The 19,517-nt window shown below is 39.5% G+C and overlaps 1 protein-coding gene across 10 annotated transcripts in view; it reads left to right on the plus strand.

The window, feature by feature from the left end:
* Positions 1-19,517, plus strand: part of LDLRAD4 (low density lipoprotein receptor class A domain containing 4) — a 180,760-nt gene that overhangs the window by 68,714 nt on the left and 92,529 nt on the right. The window contains exon 1 of one of the 10 annotated variants that reach the window (XM_019986517.2): positions 15,794-17,726. The exons of the other annotated variants lie outside the window; for them this stretch is intronic. The gene's annotated coding sequence lies outside the window, so the exon portion shown is untranslated. Of the gene's footprint in view, positions 1-15,793; positions 17,727-19,517 lie in introns of those variants that run through there. 10 annotated transcript variants of the gene reach the window in all.

Here is a 19,517-nt window from a genome sequence, read left to right on the forward strand (position 1 = left end):
TGCTTGTATATTTTTGAGATTAGTTGTTTGTCGGTTGCTTCATTTGCTATTATTTTCTCCCATTCTGAAGGCTGTCTTTTCACCTTGCTAATAGTTTCCTTTGATGTGCAGAAGCTTTTAAGGTTAATTAGGTCCCATTTGTTTATTTTTGCTTTTATTTCCAATATTCTGGGAGGTGGGTCATAGAGGATCCTGCTGTGATGTATGTCGGAGAGTGTTTTGCCTATGTTCTCCTCTAGGAGTTTTATAGTTTCTGGTCTTACGTTTAGATCTTTAATCCATTTTGAGTTTATTTTTGTGTATGGTGTTAGAAAGTGGTCCAGTTTCATTCTTTTACAAGTGGTTGACCAGATTTCCCAGCACCACTTGTTAAAGAGGTTGTCTTTAATCCATTGTATATTCTTGCCTCCTTTGTCGAAGATAAGGTGTCCATATGTGCGTGGATTTATCTCTGGGCTTTCTATTTTATTCCATTGATCAATATTTCTGTCTTTGTGCCAGTACCATACTGTCTTGATAACTGTGGCTTTGTAGTAGAGCCTGAAGTCAGGTAGGTTGATTCCTCCAGTTCCATTCTTCTTTCTCAAGATCGCTTTGGCTATTCGAGGTTTTTTGTATTTCCATACAAATTGTGAAATTATTTGTTCTAGCTCTGTGAAGAATACTGTTGGTAGCTTGATAGGGATTGCGTTGAATCTATAAATTGCTTTGGATAGTATACTCATTTTCACTATATTGATTCTTCCAATCCATGAACATGGTATATTTCTCCATCTATTAGTGTCCTCTTTGATTTCTTTCACCAGTGTTTTATAGTTTTCTATATATAGGTCTTTAGTTTCTTTAGGTAGATATATTCCTAAGTATTTTATTCTTTCCGTTGCAATGGTGAATGGAATTGTTTCCTTAATTTCTCTTTCTGTTTTCTCATTATTAGTGTATAGGAATGCAAGGGATTTCTGTGTGTTGATTTTATATCCTGCAACTTTACTGTAGTCATTGATTATTTCTAGTAATTTTCTGGTGGACTCTTTAGGGTTTTCTATGTAGAGGATCATGTCATCTGCAAATAGTGAGAGTTTTACTTCTTCTTTTCCAATTTGGATTCCTTTTATTTCTTTTTCTGCTCTGATTGCTGTGGCCAAAACTTCCAAAACTATGTTGAATAGTAATGGTGAAAGTGGGCACCCTTGTCTTGTTCCTGACTTTAGAGGAAATGCTTTCAACTTTTCACCATTGAGGATAATGTTTGCTGTGGGTTTGTCATATATAGCTTTTATTATGTTGAGGTATGTTCCTTCTATTCCTGCTTTCTGGAGAGTTTTTATCATAAATGGATGTTGAATTTTGTCAAAGGCTTTCTCTGCATCTATTGAGATAATCATATGGTTTTTATTTTTCAATTTGTTAATGTGGTGTATTACATTGATTGATTTGCGGATATTGAAGAATCCTTGCATCCCTGGGATAAAGCCCACTTGATCATGGTGTATGATCTTTTTAATGTGTTGTTGGATTCTGATTGCTAGAATTTTGTTAAGGATTTTTGCATCTATGTTCATCAGTGATATTGGCCTGTAGTTTTCTTTTTTTGTGGGATCTTTGTCAGGTTTTGGTATTAGGGTGATGGTGGCCTCATAGAATGAGTTTGGAAGTTTACCTTCCTCTGCAATTTTCTGGAAGAGTTTGAGCAGGATAGGTGTTAGCTCTTCTCTAAATTTTTGGTAGAATTCAGCTGTGAAGCCGTCTGGACCGGGGCTTTTGTTTGCTGGAAGATTTTTGATTACAGTTTCAATTTCCATGCTTGTGATGGGTCTGTTAAGATTTTCTATTTCTTCCTGGTCCAGTTTTGGAAAGTTGTACTTTTCTAAGAATTTGTCCATTTCTTCCACGTTGTCCATTTTATTGGCATATAATTGTTGATAGTAGTCTCTTATGATCCTTTGTATTTCTGTGTTGTCTGTTGTGATCTCTCCATTTTCGTTTCTAATTTTGTTGATTTGATTTTTCTCCCTTTGTTTCTTGATGAGTCTGGCTAATGGTTTGTCAATTTTATTTATCCTTTCAAAGAACCAGCTTTTGGTTTTGTTGATTTTTGCTATGGTCTCTTTTGTTTCTTTTGCATTTATTTCTGCTCTAATTTTTAAGATTTCTTTCCTTCTACTAACCCTGGGGTTCTTCATTTCTTCCTTTTCTAGTTGCTTTAGGTGTAGAGTTAGGTTATTTATTTGACTTTTTTCTTGTTTCTTGAGGTGTGCCTGTATTGCTATGAACTTTCCCCTTAGGACTGCTTTTACCGTGTCCCACAGGTTTTGGGTTGTTGTGTTTTCATTTTCATTGGTTTCTATGCAAATTTTGATTTCTTTCTTGATTTCTTCTGTGATTTGTTGGTTATTCAGCAGTGTGTTGTTCAGCCTCCATATGTTGGAATTTTTCACAGTTTTTCTCCTGTAGTTGAGATCTAATCTTACTGCATTGTGGTCAAAAAAGATGCTTGGAATGATTTCTATTTTTTTGAATTTACCAAGGCTAGCTTTATGGCCCAGGATGTGATCTATCCTGGAGAAGGTTCCATGTGCGCTTGAGAAAAAGGTGAAATTCATTGTTTTGGGATGAAATGACCTATAGATATCAATTAGGTCTAACTGGTCTATTGTATCGTTTAAAGTTTGTGTTTCCTTGTTAATTTTCTGTTTAGTTGATCTATCCATAGGTGTAAGTGGGGTATTAAAGTCTCCCACTATTATTGTGTTATTGTTAATTTCTCCTTTCATACTTGTTAGCATTTGTCTTATGTACTGTGGTGCTCCCGTGTTGGGTGCATATATATTTATAATTGTTATATCTTCTTCTTGGATTGATCCTTTGATCATTATGTAGTGACCTTCTTTGTCTCTTTTCACAGCCTTTGTTTTAAAGTCTATTTTATCTGATATGAGTATTGCTACTCCTGCTTTCTTTTGGTCCCTATTTGCATGGAAAATCTTTTTCCAGCCCTTCACTTTTAGTCTGTATGTGTCCCCTGTTTTGAGGTGGGTCTCTTGTAGACAACATATGTAGGGGTCTTGTTTTTGTATCCATTCAGCCAGTCTTTGTCTTTTGGTTGGGGCATTCAACCCATTTACATTTAAGGTAATTACTGATAAGTATGTTCCCGTTGCCATTTACTTTATTGTTTTGGGTTCGAGTTTATACACCGTTTTTGTGTTTCCTGTCTAGAGAATATCCTTTAGTATTTGTTGGAGAGCTGGTTTGGTGGTGCAGAATTCTCTCAGCCTTTGCTTGTCTGAAAAGCTTTTGATTTCTCCTTCATACTTGAATGAGATCCTTGCTGGGTACAATAATCTGGGCTGTAGGTTATTTTCTTTCATCATTTTAAGTATGTCTTGCCATTCCCTCCTGGCTTGAAGAGTTTCTATTGAAAGATCAGCTGTTATCCTTATGGGAATTCCCTTGTGTGTTATTTGTTGTTTTTCCCTTGCTGCTTTTAATATTTGTTCTTTGTGTTTGATCTTTGTTAATTTGATTAATATGTGTCTTGGGGTGTTTCTCCTTGGGTTTATCCTGTTTGGGACTCTCTGGGTTTCTTGGACTTGGGTGATTATTTCCTTCCCCATTTTAGGGAAGTTTTCCACTATTATCTCCTCAAGTATTTTCTCATGGTCTTTCTTTTTGTCTTCTTCTTCTGGAACCCCTATGATTCGAATGTTGTAGCGTTTAATATTGTCCTGGAGGTCTCTGAGATTGTCCTCATTTCTTTTAATTCGTTTTTCTTTTATCCTCTCTGATTCATTTATTTCTACCATTCTATCTTCTAATTCACTAATCCTGTCTTCTGCCTCTGTTATTCTACTATTTGTTGCCTCCAGAGTGTTTTTAATTTCACTTATTGCATTATTCATTATATATTGACTCTTTTTTATTTCTTCTAGGTCCTTGTTAAACCTTTCTTGCATCTTCTCAATCCTTGTCTCCAGGCTATTTATCTGTGATTCCATTTTAGTTTCAAGATTTTGGATCAATTTCACTATCATTATTCGGAATTCTTTGTCAGGTAGATTCCCTATCTCTTCCTCTTTTGTTTGGTTTGGTGGGCATTTATCCTGTTCCTTTATCTGCTGAGTATTCCTCTGTCTCTTCATCTTGTTTAAATTGCTGAGTTTGGGGTGTCCTTTCTGTATTCTGGCAGTTTGTGGAGTTCTCTTTATTATGGCGTTTCCTCACTGTGTGTGGGTTTGTACAGGTGGCTTGTCAAGGTTTCCTGGTTAGGGAAGCTTGTGTCGGTGTTCTGGTGGGTGGAGCTGTATTTCTTCTCTCTGGAGTGCAATGAAATGTCCAGTAATGAGTTATGAGATGTCTATAGTTTTGGGGTGACTTTGGGCAGCCTGTATCTTGAAGCTCAGGGCTGTGTTCCTTTGTTGCTGGAGAATTTGCTTGGTATGTCTTGCCCTGGAACTTATTGGCCCTTGTGTGGTGCTTGGTTTCAGTGTCGGTATGGAGGCAGTTGATGAGCTCCTGTCAATGAATGTTCCTTGGAGTCAGGAGTTCCCTGGAGTCAGGGTTTGGACTTAAGTCTCCTGCTTCCGATTATCGGTCTTATTTTTACAGTAGTTTCAAAACTTCTCCTTCTATACAGCACCACTGATAAAACATCTACATTAAAGATGATAAGTTTCTCTACAGTGAGGGTCACTCAGAGAGGTTCACAGGGTTACATGGAGAAGAGAAGAGGGAGGAGGGAGTTAGAGGTGACCCAAATGAGATGAGGTGAATCAATAGTGGAGAGAGTGGGCTAGCCAGTAGTCACTTCCTTATGTGCACTCCACAACTGGACCACTCAGAGATGTTCACGGGGTTATACAGAGAAGAGAAGAAGGGGGAAGGTAACAGAGGTGGCCAGAAGGATAAAAGGGGGGAATGAAAAGGAGGGAGACAGATCCAGCCAGTAATCAGTTCCCTATGTGTTCTCCACCGTCTGGAACACACAGAAATTCACAGAGTTGGGTAGAGTAGAGAGGGGTTAGGGAGGAGACACAGGCGACCTGGTGGAGAAAAAGGAGGGTCCAAAGGGAGAGAGAGCAGTCAAGCCAGTAATCTTACTCCCTAGTGAAAAATGGGTCCTGAAGATTGGGTCCTTAAAGGTACAAAATTGGTAACAAATACATAAAAGCAAAAATTAAAAATCTAGAGTAGAGTTTGGAATTTCAAAAATACGATGTTAAAGAAAAGAAGAAGGAAAAGAAAGAAAAAACGAACAAACAAAAACAAACAAGGTCGCAAAAATTATAAAGAAAGTACAGGTACAAAATTGATAACTAATACCAGAAAGCAAAAATTAAAAATCTAGAGTAGAGTTTGGAATTTCAAAAATACAATGTTAAAAAAAAAAAAAAAAGAAGAAGAAAAATAAAGAGAGAAAACAAACAAACAAATACGAACAATGTCACAAAAATTATAAAGAAAATACAGGTACAAAATTGATATCAAATACCAAAAAGCATAAATTAAAAATCTAGAGTAAAGTTTGGAATTTCAGATATACAATGTTATATAAAAGAAGAAGAGAAAGAAACAGAGAAGAAAAAAAAAAAAAAAAAAAGTCACAGAAATTATATAAAAAAAAACTATAGGTACAAAATTGATAACATATACCAAAAAGCGAAAATTAAAAATCTAGAGTAGAGTTTGGAATTTCAAAAATACAGTGTTAAAGAAAAGAAGAAAAAAAAAAAAAAAACAAGGTCAAAAAATTATAAAATATATATATATGAAGTTTGCTGGAGAAGAAAATAATAGGGTCTTTTTTTTTTTTTTTTTTTTGCAAAGTAATAGGTTATAAAAGTGAAAATTAAAGGAACAATAGAGGACTTAAAATTTTTTTTTTTTTTTTTTTTATTAAAAAAAAAAAAAAAAAAAGAAAGAATGATCGTAAAAATAATAAAAATATATCTAGGGCTTTTTTGGGTTTTTTTTTTTTGTGGGTGTTGTGGGTTCAGTTCATTTTTGGCTAGTTCCTTGGTCAGATTTATATTTCTCAAGATCTATAGGCCCCTTCCTATGTAGTCCGTAGTAACCACAGGGTTTTGATCTATTGCCTGTAGCTTCCAAGGCGTTTCCCTCTGTTATATCTTCTTCTGTTTGCTAGTCTCTTCAGTATCTGGTTTCCGCCCTGACTCAAAGGGCACGGTGGAGGACACTTTTTTTTTTTTTTTTTTAGGCTTACTTGTTCAGTCGCGCTGTGGGGAGGGAGGGAGGGATGCTGCAAACAAATAACACTGGCGTGGGCTCGCAGTGCCTCAGCCACCCTGGGTCTGCCCCCGCTCACGGCGCGTGTAGCCTCCCTGTCCACACTGCTCGGACTCTAGGTTGCTCCGCCGGGAACAATCCGAGGCTGGCCCTGGGCTGCATGCACCTCCCAGGTCCAAGCCGCTCAGGTTCAGGCACTCGGGTAGTCCTCAGAGGCGCAGACTCAGTTGGGCCTGCGTTTTGTGCTCTTCCCAGGTCCGAGCGCCAATTTGCTCTTCCCAGGCGAGCGCCAATGCTGCGACTTATCGCCTCCCCGCCACTCGGATATCTGGATGTAAAACCGGCGCACCTTCTCAGGCAGATGTTGACCGTCCAGACCCCCAAGAAGTTTTAGTTAGCAAAGAAGCCTGCTTACAGTTTTATAGATAATGTCTCTCTGGGGCTGCGATTGCCCCCTTCCGGCTCTGGCTGCCTGTCACCGGAGGGGCAAGGTCTGCAGCCGGCTATCTCTGTTCAGTCCTTTGTTCCGTGCGCGGGCCTGGTGGTCTTAGGTTAGGGCTGGCTTTTCGCGTGGTAGGTATCCCACAGTCTGGTTTGCTAGCCCAAATTATTTCGCTCAGATAGCGCTCAGGGTATTCAGGCCAGATTCTTACTCTCAGCGATGCAGCCCGCGCCGCGCCTCCCTGCCCAGCCCCGGCTTGCTAATGGCGGATGCAGGCGTCTGCGCTGCATCTCTGCTGGGGGAGTTACCGTAGGGCTCGCAATCTGCGAGTTTTAAATTGTTTATTTATTTTTTCTCCCTGTTATATTGCCCTCTGTGCTTCCAAAGCTCGGCGCAGATTCGGCAGTGAGAAGGTTTCCTGATGTTTGGAAACTTCTCTCTTTTTAAGATTCCCTTCCCGGGACGGAACTCCGTCCCTCCCTCTTTTGTCTCTTTTTTTTTCTTTTTAATATTTTTTCCTACCTCCTTTCGAAGAGTTGGGTTGCTTTTCTGGGTGCCTGATGTCCTCTGCCGGCATTCAGAAGTTGTTTTGTGGAATTTACTCGACGTTTAAATGCTCTTTTGATGAATTTGTGGGGGAGAAAGTGTTCTCCCCGTCCTACTCCTCCGCCATCTTGGCTCCTCCCCTCCCCCAGTTTTTATATCATAGAAATCAGAAAGCATGAGAAATCATTGTTTTATTATGAACTAAATGCAACAAAAAATGTCTTTCCATTGATCTCCACCTATACCTTAGCACCTGACCTGCCTCTTGAGAAATCTGTATGCAGGTCAGGAAGCAACAGTTAGAACTGGACATGGAACAACAGACTGGTTCCAAATAGGAAAAGGAGTACGTCAAGGCTGTATATTGTCACCCTGCTTATTTAACTTCTATGCAGAGTACGTCATGAGAAACGCTGGACTGGAAGAAACACAAGCTAGAATCAAGATTGTCGGGAGAAATATCAGTAACCTCAGATATGCAGATGACACCACCCTTATGGCAGAGAGTGAAGAGGAACTAAAAAGCCTCTTGATGAAAGTGAAAGTGGAGAGTGAAAAAGTTGGCTTAAAGCTCAACATTCAGAAAACGAAGATCATGGCATCCGGTCCCATCACTTCATGGGAAATAGATGGGGAAACAGTGGAAACAGTGGCAGACTCTATTTTTGGGGGCTCCAAAATCACTGCAGATGGTGACTGCAGCCATGAAATTAAAAGATGCTTACTCCTTGGAAGGAAAGTTATGACCAACCTAGATAGCATATTCAAAAGCAGAGACATTAGTTTGCCAACAAAGGTTCATCTAGTCAAGGCTATGGTTTTTCCTGTGGTCATGTATGGATGTGAGAGTTGGACTGTGAAGAAGGCTGAGTGCCGAAATATTGATGCTTTTGAACTGTGGTGTTGGAGAAGACTCTTGAGAGTCCCTTGGACTGCAAGGAGATCCAATCAGTCCATTCTGAAGGAGATCAGCCCTGGGATTTCTTTGGAAGGAATGATGCTAAAGCTGAAACTCCAGTACTTTGGCCACCTTATGTGAAGAGTTGACTGATTGGAAAAGACTCTGATGCTGGGAGGGACTGGGGGCAGGAGGAGAAGGGGACGACAGAGGATGAGATGGCTGGATGGCATCACTGACTTGATGGATGTGAGTCTGGGTGAACTCTGGGAGTTGGTGATGGACAGGGAGGCCTGGCGTGCTGCGATTCATGGGGTCGCAAAGAGTCAAACACGACTGAGCGACTGAACTGAACTGAACTAAACTGATATCTTAGTAATGTGGCCAGAAGAAATTCAGCCCAAAGTCAGTGTTTAGACGTCTGTTTTCAGGTGAAGAAGCAATACCTTCTTGTCTTCTTGGTAATGCGTTTGAGAGGTGGGGCTGGAGGGAAAATGTCTTGGTATGATTTATGGTGGTTTTGTTGCATTTTCCAATGGCTTGGGATTTCTCCATTGCCAAGTGATTTGTCTAAAGAGACATTTTAAAGGAGACTGTTTTGACCTGAGTCAGTGAAATGTTCTAGGAGAAGGCAATGGCAACCCACTCCAGTATTCTTGCCTGGAAAATCCCATAGATGGAGGAGCCTGGTAGGCTTCAGTCCATGGGGTTGCTAAGAGTCGGACATGACTGGGCGACTTCACTTTCACTTTTCACTTTCATGCATTGGAGGAGGAAATGGCAACCCACTCCAGTGTTCTTGCCTGGAGAATCCCAGGGACAGTGAGGCCTGGTGGGCTGCCGTCTGTGGGGTTGCACAGAGTCGGACACGACTGAAATGACTTAGCAGTAGCAGCAGCAGTGAAATGTTCTATGTATTAGAGTTAGCAAGGGACTGTGAGTTGTGTTTTTGTAAGTTTTAAGTAGTTGTTTTTATAGTTATATCATGCCGAATAATTTAGTTTAAAACTTTAACAGTTTGGTGATATGGCTGTTAACCTTAGAATAATATGCACGTGTGTATGAGAAATAAAAATGACTTAACTGTTTTTTAAAAATTAACATGAAAAGTCACACATTTGTTGGGAAGGTGTCATCAGCTAGAGTTCTCTAGTAGTCCCGTAGGCTCGGCGCACCTCAGAACTGCCTGGGCTGTAGCTCAGCATGTTGGCTGCATGTTACGGGGATGACCGTGAAACCAGCTGTTTGACTTCCCGTCAGAAGCCTGTGACTCTGCATCCAGTCAGCAGACCTCTGCCAGGTCGGGCACAGATTGGCTCTGTGTGACCCGCAGAGCTGATCCCTTTGCTAGATGCGCTTCATGGCGTCTTGGGTCACTGGCTTGAGAAAGCACGCTCCACTGACTTTTCTTTGTGTATTTCCATCAGGCCATAAGAGATAGTAATGAGTCAACAAGCCTTCAGAACACCAGATTGCTGACTGCCCAGGTCCTTTGGAACTCCCCTTTTTCTTTTATGTGTAAGGCAGGCTTTGCAGCCAGTGGTGTGTGCTAGCGTATGTAGTACAGTGGGTTTACTAGCAGAAAACATGGTGATTGGAGCAGTGAATCATGGGCATGTGTGCCATGGAGTCTGTGGGGAAGAAGAGACCTGCTTAAGGGATGTAAGTAGGTAGCTGCCACCACCCCCACCCCCGACCCTGGCCAAGAATAAATTCACCGAACCCATTCCTGAGGCTTCAGAGGTGGGTAGCCAGAGTCTGGAGTGGCAAGGAGGCCCTTGGGGTGGCTGTGGACCCTGGAGTCCCCAAGCTCTGAGATATTTCTCTTGCTGGAAGCTTTCTTACCTAGACAGAATGGACTTGGATTTGTATTCAGTTTTCGTTCGTCCCCGTCTTATTCCACCTGTGAGTGTGGACCAGGAAATGCATTAAATAATTCTCACCATTGTCTTGTGTCTCACCACTCCCCCACATCTTTCCTTGGAATTCCGTCTCTTTCACTTTTTGAGCAACTTCAGAACTAGGCATATCGAGCTGGTGGTTAAACTTTGATTTGGGATTGATGTAGCTTTAATGATACGGCTGTCAGGAGGTTCTGAATGATGTTCAGATGGTGTTTTGCTGTTTGTCCAGCCAGCTTGGCCTTCAGCCATCTGGACCTTCAAATAATCCACTGGCTTTCATCTTCCAGATCCCCTGCATTTTGACCCTCTCAATGGGTAATGTTCATTTTCTTTTGGAATTATCTTGGTACATACATCTTTTAAGTGGGGGGTATTGATTCACCTACCACATAAATGGTGACTTGGGTACCATAGGTGTCAGGGCAGCAGTTGTGTGTACTGATTTATAGAAAGTAAACACTGTCAAAGCCTTAAGCAGAGTGTCCTCAGGAACAGTTCATAGATGAATAGACAGCGATGTGCTCAAAGTGATAAGAACAGTGATAACTGCTGAGCACACCTTGGTAATCAGAAAGATCTCTACTGGAGTCAGAATTCAGAGGGGGTTCTTATCTCTGACTAAATCTTTTCAGCCTGTAGCTGACCAACCAGTGCCGTTGTGTTGGGAGGTGAAGTAGGACGTGTCTTAGTGCATTGTCTGTCATGAGCCTTGTTAAATTTGAATTATGGTCTTTGGAGAAATAGGAAAGTGTTTTATTTTACCCAAACCTCAATTCACAGGACCTGGTAAGATAATGATATACTGTGATTCCATTGTTAAAGGTGTTTACACTGACTGCAGAGCTAAGTCAACCACAAACAAATCGCTCATCTTGTAATAGGGTCACCTTGTTCATGTTATGCAACGAGTACCTTTGAGTATATGCACCTTACTGCAAGGGATTTCTATGCACCCAGAAGGAACCTTTGTGTGTCAGACTAAGATGCAGATTGTGAGTGAGGGGTACACTCTCTTTTGCCTGTGGCCATCTGCATTTTTAGGCATGGAGCTTTGATTCATGGTGGATCTTAAGTGTGTCCTCAAAAATTAGAATAAGTGTCCATCAATAAGACTAAAAGTTCTTGTTTTTCCTTCATCTGTCTGTTAAATGGGCCTGGATGACAATGGGAAGCTTCATGCAACTTTTAATATGGTATTAGGTGTTGGAGCAGTTACAAACCAGTGTGTTGGTGTGGTGCCACAAAGGCCACAGACCCACGGAGGATGCCGGAGCTGTTGATGGAGTTGTGTCCCTTGGGCTTGTGGGTGAATGTGTACATTGCATATACACCAGGTTAGAAAAGCCCTCTTGCTTTAGACTAAATCATGTCTTCTTCCCATCAAGGATAGCCGTCCCCTCTTTTCTCTTGACTCAGTGTCCACTTTTTTTTCTGAGGGGCCTCAGAATCTTGTTTTTCCTGGTTCTGGTTACTGGCTAGGGGCACAGCTCTCCTGCAGTTACATCTCTTGGGGCAGTTCCTACTGTCTTCTGTGAAGCTCACTTTTCATGGAGATAGGATGGCTGCAGGCACATCACTTCATTTGCAAATTGACGACTTCATTGATTCCCTAGCTTGGCCCTGCTCTGGCCCTAATACGCACTCATCTTGGCTTGGAAGTGGAGGAGGACTTGACTATTGCAGAAACAACTCAGGGTTTAAATGAGGAAAGCCCAGAGCTAAAAGGGAGAAATCAGTGCTAGCAGGAATTGTTGGTGAACTCAGGTCCCATTGCATCTGTAACGCATCCAGCTGGTTAGTATGTGAGGTCATTCACTGAATTTTTAGAAATGCTCTTATTCTTCATAAAGTCCTTTGTATTGGTTTAATACTTTACATGTATCGATTAATTTACTGCAGTTCCTCTCGGGCTTCCCTGGTGGCTCAGCTGGTAAAGAATCCGTCTGCAATGCGGGAGACCAGGGTTTGATCCCTGGGTTGGGAACGTCACCTGGAGAAGGAAACGGCTACCTACTCCAGTATTCTGACCTGGAGAATTCCATGAACTGTAGAGTCCATGGGGTTGCAAAGAGTCAGACATGACTGAGTGACTTTCACTTCACTTCCTCTCTGTAGTACCACATTTTTTGGTGTGGGCTTAACAGTTTATAAAAGCATGAATTGATCCTCATAGTGAACAGTCCTGTGAAGTAGCCACAGAAGGTGGTGTTAGTCCCAGTTCACTGGCAAGAATCAGGTGTGTGGAGGAAGAGTGGCCTGCCCAGGGCCCTGCGGCTTCTGAGAAGGAGTTGAGGGAGTGCTGAGTTTTCTTGCTTTGACCTGGTGGTACTTTGTGGCTACACCTCTGGACGTCTGGTGGATTGAGGGAGCTGGAGTTTCAGAGGCTGATGGCAGCAAGAATCGAATGCTCTCCCTGCAGAGAAGCCAAGTACATTGTTCATTTGAGACACTTGTTAATAGTTTAAATGTTTCTTCCTAAAAGTTATTACTGGATTATTTTTTTTCATTGTTATCTCTCTTTTTACGTTTGCTTTTAATTTGATTGGTATACTAGAATTCTATTTATGTACAGATAAACATCTCCTTTTTTTTTTTGGTACTGCAGTCAAGATCTTTAACAGAAACTAAATGAGGGAAATGTCTCCCCATTCGTACCGTGCCCTCCCTGGGTTTAGTGGTTGGTGAGGCTTGTTTTGAGCAATCATCACGTCACGCATAAACCCAGAGGTCACTGCTTCTCTGCTTCTGGCACGGGAAGCTCTTGGGGTTTGGCTGGAAGAGCTTTCCTTCCTGTGTGGGCTCAAAGCTGTACTTCTTCAGGAGCTCAGCATCAGAAGTCCTCTGCTTGATGTCCTTCTCAGAGCAGATGCAGTTGCTTTTGAAAGATATTCAGCCTTCATGGTTGCATCTGTGCTTACTGGGGCAGTAATTCACACAGAGCTTGATCCTGAAACCAAACAGCTAGGGCACCTCTAGCTCTGGGACCAAGAACTCTCCTTTTACATAATCTTATTTTCAGCCTCAAAGCAATCAGATTGATAGTTAACTAGTACAGTTGGTCTGTAACTATTAGTAGAAACAGAAAAAAAGGGCACCCAAGTGACTGAAATGTTTGGAACTCTGAATGAAATGATCTCTAAATATGTGTATTTCAAGACATGGTTGACTTCTGGTTCTAAAACTGATTGATTTGATGCTCAGATCAGGAGACATTAGGATCACTATGTTGAATTGTTTTTAATAATGCTTTTACAAATAAAAGAATTCTTGACTTATATTCCCAAATGAAAGAAGGGATGAAGAAGAAAATAAGACCAAAACAACCTGTTTATGGCTAGTTCACAGGCCATAATTAGGCTGTGCTGTGTCGTTTGCAGGATCTTAGTTCCCTGACCAAGGATTGAACTCATGCCCTCAGCAGTAAAAGTGCTGAGTCCTAGCTATTGGACCACTAGCTAAGTCTTGAAATATTTTTGTTTTGACTCAGAACAGTGTTGTCCACATTGTTCAGAATCAGAGTTACTTCTTATGCTGTTCGGGGATTTCCTGTCAGTGACCCGTAATTCTTAACTAAAGTCCTTAGTTTACATTGTGGTCCACTCTTGGTTTTTTTGCATTCTGTGGGTTTTGATAAATATATCCACCATTATAGTACCTCACAGAAAAGTTTTACTTCCCTAAAAGTGCTCTGTGCTCTGCCTGTTCATTCATTCCTCCCTTAACCCTTGGTAACCACTCTCATTGTCACCATAATTTTGTCTTTTCCAGAAAGTCATAAAATTAGAATCATACAGTATTTTTTTTTTTAGAATCATACAGTATTGATGTTTAGTTGTTCCAGCACCATTTATTGAAAAGAGTATTTTTTCCCCCCTTATTGTATTGCATTTGCTCCATTGTCAAAGATCAGCTAACTGTGTTTTTGTGGACCTGTCTGGGCTCTTTATTCTGTCCTGTTTGTCTGTCCTTCCATCAGTATCATACTGTCTTGAATACTGTAGCTTTATAATAAATCTTGAAGTCAGGTAGTGTCTAATTCTCTTTGTTTTTCTCCTTTAGTATTGTGTTGATTAGGAACTTTTACTTTTGTACTTTGGGTTTTTTAAAAAAATTTATTTATTTTTTAATTGAAGGATAATTGCTTTGCAGAATTTTGTTGTTTTCTGTCAAACATCAACCTGAATCATCCATAGGTGTCCATATGTCCCCTCCCTCTTGAACCTCCCTTCCATCTCCTTCCCCATCCCACCCCTCTAGGTTTGATACAGAGCCCTATTTGAGTTCCCTGAGACATTAAGATTTAATTGAATCCATAAATTGAGTTGGAAAGAACTGACATCTTGACAATATTGAGTCTTTCTTTCCAGGAATATGGACTTCTCTCCTGTCTTCAATCTTTCCCAGCATCAGGGTCTTTTCCAATGAATCAGTTCTTCCCATTAGGTGGCCAGAGTGTTGGAACTTAAGCTGCAGCATTAGTCCTTCCAATGAATATTCAGAGTTGATTTCCCTTAGGATGGACTCATTGGGTCTCCTTACAGTCCAAGGGACTCTCAAGAGTCTTCTCCAACACCACAGTTCAAAAGCATCAATTCTTTGGTGCTCAGCTTTCTTTATGGTCCAACTCTCACATCCATACATGACTACTGGAAAAACCATAGCTTTGACTAGATGGACATTACTTTGTCAGCAAAGTAATGTCTCTGCTTTTTAAGGTGCTGTCTAGGTTGGTCATAGCTTTTCTTCCAAGGAGCAAGTATCTTTTAATTTCATGGCTGCAGTCACCATTTGCAGAGATTTTGGAGCCCAAGAAAATCAAGTCTGTCACTGTTTCCCCATCTGTTTGCCATGAAGTGATGGGATTGAATGCCATGATCTCAGTTTTCTGAATGTTGAGTTTTAAGCCAGCTTTTTCACTCTCCTCTTTTACCTTCATCAAGAGGCTCTTTAGTTCCTCTTCACTTTCTTCCATAAGGGTGGTATCATCTGCTTATCTGAGGTTATTGATATTTCTCTCGGCAATCTTGATTCCAGTTTGTGCTTCATCCACCCCAGCTTTTCTCATGATGTACTCTGCATATAAGTTAAATAAGCAAGGTGACAATATACAGCCTTGATGTACTCTAAAGATATTGATAATGATATTGTTAATCTAAATGATATTGTTTTTAATTTCAAATTCTACTTGCTTATTGCTGGTACTGGGAAAGTGACTGACTTTTTAAATTAACCTTATGTCCTGCCACCTTACTATAATCGCTTGTTTCAAGAGTTTTCGTCTTTCTTAAAATTTTCTACATAGACAATGTCCTCTGCAAAGACAGTTTTATTTCTTCTGTCCCAGTCTGTTTACCTTCCCCGGCCCCCTTTTTTTGGGTCTTGCTAAATTAGCTAGAACTTCCAGTACAGTTTTAGAAGGGAGCGTTGAGAGAAGACACCCTTGCCTTGTTCCTGATGTTAGCAGGAAAGGCAGTTTATCACCATTAAGTATGATGTTAGCTGCAGATTTCCTGTAGATGTTCTGTATTAAATTGAGGAAGTTCCCGGCTATACCTAGTATGGTGACAATGAGTTGAATTTTGCTTCATGGCCTCATCTGAAAATATTATAAATTGGTGAATTAAGTTTACTTAACTTTGTATTTAAGTTCATTATTGATTTGATAGATATATTTTGTCTAAATCTGTTCTGTTATATGTTTTTATGTTTTCTTTAAGTCTTTTTCATTATGTGACATGTTTATTTATGCTCATATGTTTGGCCTAAGTTCTGTCATGCTGTTTTATGTTTTCTGTTAAAAAATTTTAAGACTCTTATTATGGGGTCTTTTAAAAAATTGGATTGTTTTTTTGATACTCTGAATTGTACCTTTTTTGGTACAGTTGATCTTTTGATTCTCAGCCACTAGGCAGTAGCATTACCCTGTCCCCTGCCATCTTTTTCTGCTCTCCTGCATAGTCGTCATTTTTGTCAGTTGTATCATTTTTACATTATCACACATGATAAAATTTACATTTGGCTTATCACTTTCATCTTTATATTTGTTGTAATCTTAGTTCTACAGTGAAATGAATTCAGTTGCCAGTTCTTTTGGCTTTGCTTCTCCAGTTGTCTTTTGGATTCAAGGGAACCATAGTTTCTGAGTCCTAGTGTGTTCAGAAGTATTAGTCTGTGGTCATTATACTTGAAGGAATGCCAGACTGGATATGAAATCCTTTACTCACACTTTGCTTAAATATTGTAAGAATTTTGAAGTTTTATTCCACTGATATATGGCTTTGCATATTACTGTGAAGAAATACGAGGCCAGATTAATGCTTTTACCTCTGATATGTGACTTGATTTCTTTCTTTTTGTCCAGCTCAAGGAGTTGTTTATTATTTTGAAAGTCCAAACTTAGTAAGTCCAATTTTACTAGATTTTACTGCATGCTGAGCATTCTGGATCAGTTTCCTTGTATGGGGTGCCCTGTGTGGCCTTTCATTACATAGATTTAAGTCTCCTCATTCCATTGAAAATGGAGTTTGAAATTCCATACAACTTGTTTTCATTGTCTTTTTGATATCCAGATGAGATAGGAAGTCATTCTGTTGTTTATTTGATTCTGGATAAGGAAAGTAGTTTCCCAGAGGTTAAGTAACTTGATCCTTGTCAGCCAGCAAAATGCAGAGTGAGGATTCAAAACTGAGTTTAAAAGCTTATGTTCTGTTACTTATACATACCATGGTGTTTCTTCAGGGCTGGGAGTACAGTCACAGGAGAGCGTAGTTGTATGATCAAAGGAACCTTGGTCTCACTGGATATTTGTCACAGAGGTGGGTACATCTTAAGCAGCAAGTGATGTCCTGAAACATTTTTCAAATTCCGCTTGATGGACCACTAGGAACTTCATGATCTTTCACAGCTTCCAAGTTTCCTCACTTCTTACTGCCCCCAACCCTCTTCTTTCATTTTTTCCTTTCTTCTGTGTGATCCAAAATGGAGACTGTAGGTAGATAAAGTTTCTATTCTCATTTTTTATTTTCTTTTGATTTTTCCTTTTTAGAACTGGACTCATTAATGTAATACGTGTTCTCCTTTTGTTTTGTTAAAGGGGACCTCTAGTCAGATTTTCTGTGAAGCTGAGGGTTAAGTGGGTAAAATCAAGTTTCTTTTCTTATCTGTTTTCACAAGTTTAGAGTGGTTGAGTTTCCTGAAACAGAAAGATCTAAAACCAGTAATTGCTGCTGTTGACTCTGACAGCCTCCTCAGCCCTGAACATTGCTGTGCCCTTCTTGAATACAGTGTTGGTGGATTTGTTTGTGAATGTTTCTGAGAGTGTAAAGGTTACTCTCACACATATGTTTACTCTGTGAAGATAAGATTCTGGTGAAAATAGAATTGAACTGTGCCATGTTCTCCATCTTAGTATTTCTGTGTAGACTAGTCTAGTTTTCAGAGATTGTTGGTAGTTGTTACTCTATTAAAAAAAAAAAAAAAGAAGAAGGCTTGATTGCTAACAGTTAAGGTCCTTGTGGGTCAGATTTAGTTGCTTATACATACAGGTCTTGTATATAAATTCTGACTTGTGTGTTTTTCTGGTTTTACCTGGGAAGATTTGTGAGAGACTCAGGGTGGAGAGTAGACAGGGAAAATGATGGTGCTTCAAAATGATGTATCCCATTGACTATTTCCTCTGAAGAGGACAACGGTGAGTCTAAGGGATTATTATTAGTATTATTTTTGTGAATATGTGTTTGGGATTGGACGAGGGAGAAGACACATTTTTTAAAAGAATTCATAAGATAATTTAAATTTTTGTTTATGTTTAATTTATAATACCTGTGGCATAGGTGTGACATAGCTCCTTGTATCCGTAGGCAAGAGGGAGGCATTTGAAATTTTTATTTCCCATGTTTCAGGGACTATTTTCTATTGCAAGTGAGAATAGCATTCACTGATCAAAATGATGGCTTTTAAAAAATTAATGGCATTATATAGTGAACATTCCATCTCTTTGAATCTGATTTCCTTTTATGTATCTATTTCTTAAGTTTTGTGTCCTTTTCATATGTAAAGGTAAAAAGTTAGCATTAAAAACACAAGTAAAACTATATATGGCTAGAATAGAGCGCCAGAGTGTAATGCTGATACTCTTTTTTGAAAAGTAATGAAACAAGAAGGTTTTTTATTACTAAGGTGATAGTAAAAGTTTATGAAAACACTTTGAAAATAAAGTTTTAAAAAGGAAATAAAGATCACTCAATCTTAATGTGTTTTAAATTGTTAATTTTTAACATTATGATTACATATACATAACAGAATTTACCATTTTAACTAATTTTGATTGTATAACTTCATTACATTAAGTACATCCACAGAGTTGTGCAACTGTCCCTCTGCAGAACTTTTCTTCTTCCCATGAGACACAGTTTCCATTCAACATTAAGTCCTCCTTCCCTCCTCCACTAACCTCTTGGCAACCACCATTCTGCTTTTGTTTTTTGAATTTGACTACTCATCTGAATGGAATCATAGTATTTGTCGTGTGTTTGGTTTGTTTTACTTAGTGTAATGTCTTCAAGGTTTATCCGTGTTGTACCAAATGTTAGAATTTCCTTCTTTTTTTAGGCTGAATAATACTCTGTTGTGTGTGTATCCTGTTTTGTTTATCCATTCATCCTTTGAGGGGCACTTGAGTTGTTTCTACCTTTTGGTTACTGTGAATAATGCTGCTGTGAACATTGCTGTAAATATATTTGTTCAAGTTACTGCTTATACCCAGAAGTCAAATTGCTGGAGGATATGATAATTCTGTTTAATTTTTTGAAGAAAAAAAATCTGTTTTCCAAAGCAGCTATACCATTATTTATTCCTACCAGCCTATTTCTACATGTCCTTGCTAACACTTGTTACTTCCTATTTCATTGTTTTCTTTTTGATGATAACCAGTGCATGGATGGTGCATTAGTGTCTCCTCGTGGTTTTGATTTGCATTTTCTGAATGATTTGTGACATTGAACATCTTTTTATGTGCTTATTTGCCCCCTCCTTTGAAGAAATGTCCTTCAAGTGCTTTGTTCATATTTTAATCAGGTTGTTTGCTTTTTAAATTTTTGAGTTGTAGGTGTTCTTTTTAAATATATATTTTGAATATTGTTAAAAAAGAAATAACAGGGCTAAAGTGGAGTCACTTGTGCTAAGTTCACATCACCAAACCAAGACCTAATACCTAACTTTATTACAGTTTCAGCCTCTCCCACCTGTGGAGTCTAGTCAGTTCGGAATTACTTGAGGTAATCTGACCAATAGACCCCTGCACCCCTAAAGGAAGGTAACCTTGTCACAGACAATCCACTCTGCTGTAGCTTCCTTGCTCCATCCCATTCTGCATGTAAATGTCTTTCATGCTGTGTAGCTTGTCTGAGCTCCTTTCTGTCTTCTTAGATGGGGTGTTTCCCAATTCATGAGTTCTTGAATAGAGCCTGTAAGACATTTTAAA

The sequence above is a fragment of the Bos indicus genome, chromosome 24, assembly GCF_029378745.1.
Source record: "Bos indicus isolate NIAB-ARS_2022 breed Sahiwal x Tharparkar chromosome 24, NIAB-ARS_B.indTharparkar_mat_pri_1.0, whole genome shotgun sequence".
Lineage (NCBI taxonomy): Eukaryota > Metazoa > Chordata > Mammalia > Artiodactyla > Bovidae > Bos > Bos indicus.